Source organism: Belonocnema kinseyi, chromosome 6 (genome assembly GCF_010883055.1).
Source record: "Belonocnema kinseyi isolate 2016_QV_RU_SX_M_011 chromosome 6, B_treatae_v1, whole genome shotgun sequence".
Lineage (NCBI taxonomy): Eukaryota > Metazoa > Arthropoda > Insecta > Hymenoptera > Cynipidae > Belonocnema > Belonocnema kinseyi.
In genome coordinates, this window is record NC_046662.1 from 111,561,765 (window position 1) to 111,569,481 (window position 7,717).

The 7,717-nt window shown below is 33.8% G+C and overlaps 1 pseudogene; it reads right to left on the reverse strand.

Annotated features, from left to right (window-relative positions):
* LOC117175550 overlaps positions 1-7,717 on the reverse strand; it is a 50,187-nt pseudogene that overhangs the window by 40,324 nt on the left and 2,146 nt on the right.

Below are 7,717 nucleotides of genomic sequence, written 5' to 3' on the forward strand. Positions count from 1 at the left end.
CTCACCAATGTAAGTTATGAACTATAATAATATACATTATTGGGAATGACATAAAATTTCAGGGATAAGCTTGAGTGCGAAACACGAGATACGCGATGCGAATGTGTTCGTTAAGGCCGAAGCAGTTTCAACAAAAGAGAATTCACAATTACCAAATTACTGTTGTCGATTCTTCCAACTTTAGTTTTAAAAAGTCTATGCACAAAGATCGAGCGCGTAGCGCGAGTTAAATACATTATCGAGCGCGAAATAATATATCATCGAGCGCGAAGTGCGAGAACCAACAGTCCCGCGCCTTTGGCCCGCTCAAACTTCCGAGCGAAGCGAGCCGCGCGCCTAGCGCGCTATGAGAATGTTCCCGGGAAGCGGGCAAATTTTTTACAATTATTTTCGGTGCATAATATTTTAGCGTTAAAAAAGTCAAATTGGTGGTCTAAAGTGCTTGAATGTGAAACTAGAGCAGTACCTCTAGAATATTTTTTACAGTCGTTCTTATGTTTTAATATGGGTTTTTTTCTATATTGGGGTTATATCTAGGTTTCTTGTGAAAGAATAAAAAGGATCTTTATTGTATTTGAAGGTTATTAGAATGTTAAAATCGATAAAAGTTCTTTTGTAAAATCTTGTGAATTCGTTGGTAAAAGTTAGTAAGATAAGTTGGTTAAAATTGAGGTTTGGAAATTTTCTTTGTGTTTTAATATGTGATTTTTGTTTTTTATCCTGTAAATAATTTAGTCTTTTATTGATATATTTTTTGGTAAACTTGTTTGGGTCGCCGTTATTGTTTAGTGTATTTTCACAAGATTTTACAAAAGAAATTTTATCGATTTTAACATTCTTATAACCTTCAAATACGATAAAGACACTTTTTATTGTTTCACAAACAACAAATATATAACCCCAATCCTATGCTAAAATGATCATACCTATCGAATATCGAAATTATCGAAATATCTCGAAATAGTGTAATGCAAAAATGTGAAGACCCGATTCCTTATTGGTGGAGTTGTGGTCAGGGAAAACACGTGACTTCTCAGATTCTAAATCAATCAAGACTATTGTACTATTCTTTCCTATGAAATTTCACCGAAACGTCTTTGTATTTCCCCTTTGGTTTCTCCACGGGCTCCAGTCTACTTCATTATTAAAAACTTAAAAGTGTATTTTCCTATTCTATAAAGATGTTTTCTTAAAGTGGAAAAGTGTATCTAATAAGTGGATTGACCATCAATGATGGAGTGGGAGATTCCTTATTGGTGGAGTTGCTATCAGGGAAAATACGTGGCGCTTTAAACCGTGATCTAATAAATACATGGTCTAGTCAATTGAGAGCCCCGTTTCGTTCAAGTCACGCAACCGCTTAATGCCACCATTTTGTTTAATATGACCGCGCAGTTTGAGTTTGACGCGTACTCTTTGTACGAAGAACTGTATAGGAAAATCAGTATGTAGGAAGAAATATTATAAAAATATTGAAAGAATGAATTCTAAAAAGAAGAAGAACTGATTCCTTATTGGTTAGACATATACTTGGCGCTGGATTTGACTCGCTGGATGCGAAGTCCCTTAAGTCTATTGGTCCCAATTTCCCTAAATTTCTAATTTCAAAAGCGTAACAATTACTAGCTCAATTACTATAATGAATTAGTTGTAAATTTATTGCTAGTTTCTCTGAACATAGGTAAAAGGGAGAAAAGTAATTTTAAAATTCAAAACAAAGTACAGATTTTGAGTTATCTTGAAATCGACAAAAGATACGCGAAAACTGACAATATTTTTAAGCTTTGCTAAAGGGGGATGGTCTCTGGCCATCCCAACCTATATCAGTAAAAAATTTTAAACTTAAAAAAATACAAATTTGTAGTTGACTTCAACACGGCTAGAGAAACGTGAAAACTAAATAAATTTTTTATTTTTTGAATACGGAGTTTATCTTCGAACAAAGCGAATTGGCCAATTAAAATATTGTTTAAATACAAACAAAAAATGAAGATAAGGGATGATCCCCAGACACCCGAAACTAGACAAAAAAAAAACAAATTTTCAGCATTCAAAAAATCAAAATTTTTATTTGTTTCATAAGCGGTCATGGAAACATGAAAACTAAGTCGATTTTAAGGGGTTTGAAGATAGGTTTTATCTTCCACCAACTTAAAATAACTCAATACAAATATTTTTGAAATTCTCCCTAAAGGGGGAAATCGCTTTCGACAAAAACGTTAAGGTTTTTACATAGGGGTATTGTATTCGACCTACATAAACTGACCCAATAAAAAAATTTTGTTTTAAATAATAAAATGTTGAGTTATCATGAAAAGTGTGAGAGATACACGAAAACTGACAACATTTTCAGAGGTTTTGTATAGGGGGGGTGGACCTTAGCCACTTCAAAGTAAAACAGTAAACAAATGCTTAAGATTAGAAAAAAAAAAATCAAAAATTTTGAATTACCTCTAAAAGGTTCACAGATACGTGAAAACTCAAAAACATTTTCAGGTTTTTGATAAAGGGAATCGCTGTATACCAAAATTTGAAGTTTTTCAAAGAAGGGTTTTGTTTTCGAACTACATGAACTAACCTAATAAAATTTTTTGTTTAATAAAAAAAAATGAAAATTTTGAGTTGTCTTAAAAACGGTAAAAAATAAACGGAAACTGACAACGGTCAAATAAACGTGAAAAATAATTAGGGGGGTGCAAAAACCGACGACATATTCAAAAGGGGGATGATTCTCAGTCACTCCTATCTAAAGTAATAAATAGATTTTATCAAATTAAAAAATCTGAAATATGATTTATTTTAAAAATGTATATAGAATCGTGAAAACTTATTACATTCTTAGGATTTTGCAAAGGGGTAGTCTCAAACAACTATAACTAAACTAATGAATAAAAAAATTTTATTTAAAACAATTATAACATTTTTTGAATTACATCGCGAACGATCAGAGATTCATGAACAACAAACAAATGTTAAGGAGCTTGAAGAGCAGTTCTGTTGTGGATAAAGTCAAAATAACCCAGTATATTTATTTAAATTTGAATAAATAATATAATTTTGATTTATCTTCAAAACGGTGAAAAATGCGCGAGAACTGAAAAACGTTTCACTGTTTGATAAAGATCCTCGACCAACCACAACTAACAGAGTAAAGTAGAGATACGCGAAAGGGACAACATTTTCAGAATATGCCATTCCGGGATAGTCATCGGGCACCCCGAGTTAGTATAGCGAAATGAGTTTCGAAATAAAAATTTGGAGTTATCTTGAAAACGAAGAGATACGTGAAAACTGAAAAAATATTCAGGGTTTTATACAAAGGACGGTTCTCAGCCTCTACAAATTAACCCAACAAAAAGATTTGCAAAAGGAAAAAATCAAAAGTGTGAATTATCTCGAAAAACATGGGACATACAAAAAACTTTGAAAATTAATAATAAATAAAAGTTCGTATTAATATTGAAGAAACTTGACACATATTCTGATTTCCGGATAACACTGAAATATACACGAAAAATGTAAATTTTTAGAGATTTTCTAGCACACTTCCCAAAAAACCCAGTTCCGTTCCAGGTTTGGAAGTATACTTTTTCCGAAAAAACTGGGACAGACCTGGTTTTTTCGATAAGTGTCCTAATTGTGTTATACGGACGACTTGAAAGTGATTAAAAGTTGTGTCAACATTAAAGTTTATATATGCACCCGGATTTGAAAGGAATGAAAATTAAGTTTGGATTGGTTTCCAATTCATTCGGATAGAGAGCAAATTTCTTTCCGATTGGATTGTGATTCATTCGGTTTGCTTTTGGATTCACACTTATCTACTCGGACTGATGTCAGATTCACGGATTTGATTCAAAAAGTCCCATTCATTTGAGAGAATTGGCGGCACGAATTGAAAAATGGATTCCGGATGCGTTCCTGTAGAATTTGGTGCTGATGCAAGAATGAATAAGGATTGATAAGTGAACCGCGGGTCCATTCGGATTGCATTTTGGTTTTGAGACAAGTATTGAGATTAAAATTTAATTTGAGGTTGAAAGACAGATTAAAAAGTGTTTAAGAGGTTCGACAAACTGTATCAGATTGTTTTGAATTAATTTTTATTAGTCTAAATTGTAAAAAAAAATTCATAAATACTTACAAATTATCTCAAATGATAAAAACACGCGCGCGCGAGAGCGCCATTGGTCAATTATAGAAAAAAAACCATATTCTATACATAATTCCATGTGAGTGCAGATGTGTATATTTTGGTCAAACTGAACAACATTATAAAGATAGAATTAAAGAACATAAGAACGACTGTAAAAAAGATTCTAGAGGTACGGCTCTAGTTTTACAAGCAAAGACTTTAGATCACCAATTCGACTTTCCTAACGCTAAAATATTATTCACCGAAAATAATTATAAAAAACTTACTTTCAAAGAAATGTTCTAAATTGTGAAACATCAAAACTCAGTCAACAAACGTTCCAACACTTATTTCCTCAGCGATATATATCGCAGCTCAAGTCTATATACAAATAACCTTTAAATTTTCATATTATGTAAGTTATCAAAACAAATTTTCCCGCTATATCTTTCATTTTCCAATTGCGACATAGGTGGCTGTAACGAATATAGAATACTCTATTTCTCCACCGAACAACGAATATATCCTCACTCCTGCACATACAGGCATGGCGATGAGGAGTGCTGCCCATAATTTTATTTATATTAACACTAAAATGCATTGCATGTCCACAAGAAAGCATCATACTTCTTTTATCTTACTTTATTACCAAACAATAATATTTCTTTTAAAAAATTTTTTCTTACCCTCACTTTTACAATAACAAACGAACGAAAAAACTTGTAATCAAACTCCAATAATGCTTATCTTAATTTAGTATTTGGAATGGAAGCTTCTAATGTGTCCCCTAAGGGTTTACATTTTTCTTGCACCTTCTTGCCAATTCCTTTACATATACCACACACGCTTACTTGGTTATAGGAGGGGGACATACAGTTTAAGGTGGTTTCGAGCCACCAAGAGCAACAGGTTTTAAGTACTTAGAAAAAATCTTTTTCTCTGGAGGTACCGATCCCACGACTCTCCGGAGATGAACAGCTCCCTTGCTAGGGTAGTGTTCACCGTATGGGCCGCCGAGGCTCTTCCAGAGTGCGGGGCGGGAATTAAACCCGCAAGCCGACGGAGTGTGTCCAAAGTCAACACTTTGCCCCCACGACCATCATACCACTGTCTTAATTAAGTATTATAACGACAAATGTAAGTAGAATAACACACATCATCACATATAACATTTTTCCTACAATTTTAATGAACACATCTATTCTTAAAAATTCTTTTCCACTAATTAACTAGTTTAATTCTATATGTATTCCTGATGAGGCTTGGTGTCACCAAGCAAAAGCTTGTTTTCTAATAAAAAACTAAGTACCATATCATGACTAGTTGATCAATACTGCCATTCCATCGACCAAGTATTAAAATCAGTTGATGTATAGGGCGGGTTCTGGACCACGATTCCTACCTTACCGGCATCGAGAAGCTTCTACCTGTAGTGTTTCGTGTCCGTACTAGGCTTTGAGATCTTTCTCGCAGGATCCTGATGACGTCACGATTACGGAATAGTCTGTAGCCAAATTCATGTAAACAGATTCAAGGTTATAACATGCATGTGTCAAGGTTAAATGAGAAAACCAAGGATGATTTATTGCTTCCTGACAGATAACACGTTTGTTAAATGTGCAAAAGATGCAGGTGTCTAGGTGAAATTTTATATGGAGAGCTATGTATGGCATCCTGTTTTGACTATTTATTTGATTTATTGCTTCCTGATAGATGATAGTTCAGCTAAAAATTTCTGCCTTTATTGGTTAAATGCGTAAAAGATGCCGATGGACAGATGAAATCTGATATGAGGGTTATGCATGGCATCCTGTTTTGATTTGAAAATTCCTGCCTTATTTGTTTAATGCGTATAAGTTTATAGAAGATTCTAGGAAGATTTGATGACGTCATTGAATGATATTGCGCAATTGTGTTAAGACAGAATTTGCGAAAAACAAGTTTCAAGGTTATCACATGCATGTATTCAGATAATGCATTTAATTATTTATTCGATGCGCATAAGCTTCTCGAATGTTCTTTGCGGGTCCTTCTTTTCTAAGAAAAAGAAAGAGATATATATTTATGGGAAGGAGAATAAAAGATTCAAGGTTATTTTCAAAGACGCATTACATTTTGCGATGTTAAAAAATTATACGCTACGCGTGTCGATTATAATGTAGAACCTTCTAGAACGATGTTTCATCACATGATGCAATATCAGACAATATTGTGCAAAAGTCTTCAGAAATTGGTAGAGTGGGTAAGCGTCTATAAAATGAGGCTAGCTCTACTCCTTCATCAGTTTATTGCCAGATGTCAGATTGTAAAGAAGAAAGGCAACAAGAGCTAAAAAATCGTTTTAACCTATTTCTAAATAACATTCGAGAATTAAAAGAAGTGATAGAAGCGCGAATCGATTTACATACTTTAACGCGAAAGTTTTATACGGTGAATATTAACATGTGAAGATGGATTTCGCAAAATTGAACAAAATTGCAGTTAAAAACGATTTCCTTTCAACAGAGAAACTGAAGGATCTGGAGCTGAATAAAAGCTACGAATTTACAAACATCAAAAGAGTAACAACACAATTTGGAGTGCGGTACATCGTCACAGTAGAAAACAAATTTACTGTGTTTCTACCAGCAAGGATGACCAATCTGCTGAATGAAGATGAAAATTTGCTGCTAGGAATGAAAAAATCCAGTGAAGATGGCGATCTCTGCATGCGGTATTTGGGTGGACGCTACAGTACCATCGAATTTGTGAAGAAAGCAGTATAAAGGGTCTGCAATTTTTCAATTATCGCTCAGTCTGTGACAAGCTTCAGTGAGATATTCATCATGTCTTATACACCACGAAACCAAATGTTACATACGACTACATGCAACCTGAATTCGTCATTCAGAAAGCAAATTGCCATCAGTGAAACTACAGGCCAGTCATCCTCGTTCAAGTGTAACCCTGAATCCTGAAGTGTGGAAATTATTCAAAAGTTACTTCAACCTCATTTCCCTGTTTTTTGATGGTCAAGAGAAGCACCAATGCATCGACTGCGGAAATTTCCATATACACATGACTTTATCGTTTGGTGATTATATAGTAGCTTTGGACCAACATCAAGGAAACCAAAAATACTATCCGTTTGGGCTGCAAGAAACAACGTTTGCTGTTCTCCAGGAAGTCAGCCATGTGTCGACCGATATCTTCTGGATCTGAATGTTATGCCGTTTGAACGTACAAAAGATGTCATTATTGAAACCATCGCTGAAAGTATTTGGCGTGAAGTGAAATCACCATCTGTGAAAAGTGTAAAATCTTATATACGAAAAAATTATACAAGTTTAAAGAGTAAGGAAATAAAAAAATTAATATTTGCTAATATTATGCGTTTTGAAATTCTGTTTCTTGAAATGATTACTTTTTATAATCAGAATGTGTGTGAAGAAGTGGTTGAGAAATTACAAGGACTCAGATGTGTGAATGGTACCTTTGTACATTAAAATTTCATGTATTTTGTTGGTAAGAAAAATCTAAATAAATGAAATTTAAACCAAATACGCCTTTTTATTTACTAGATTAAGGATAGGTAGATATGTA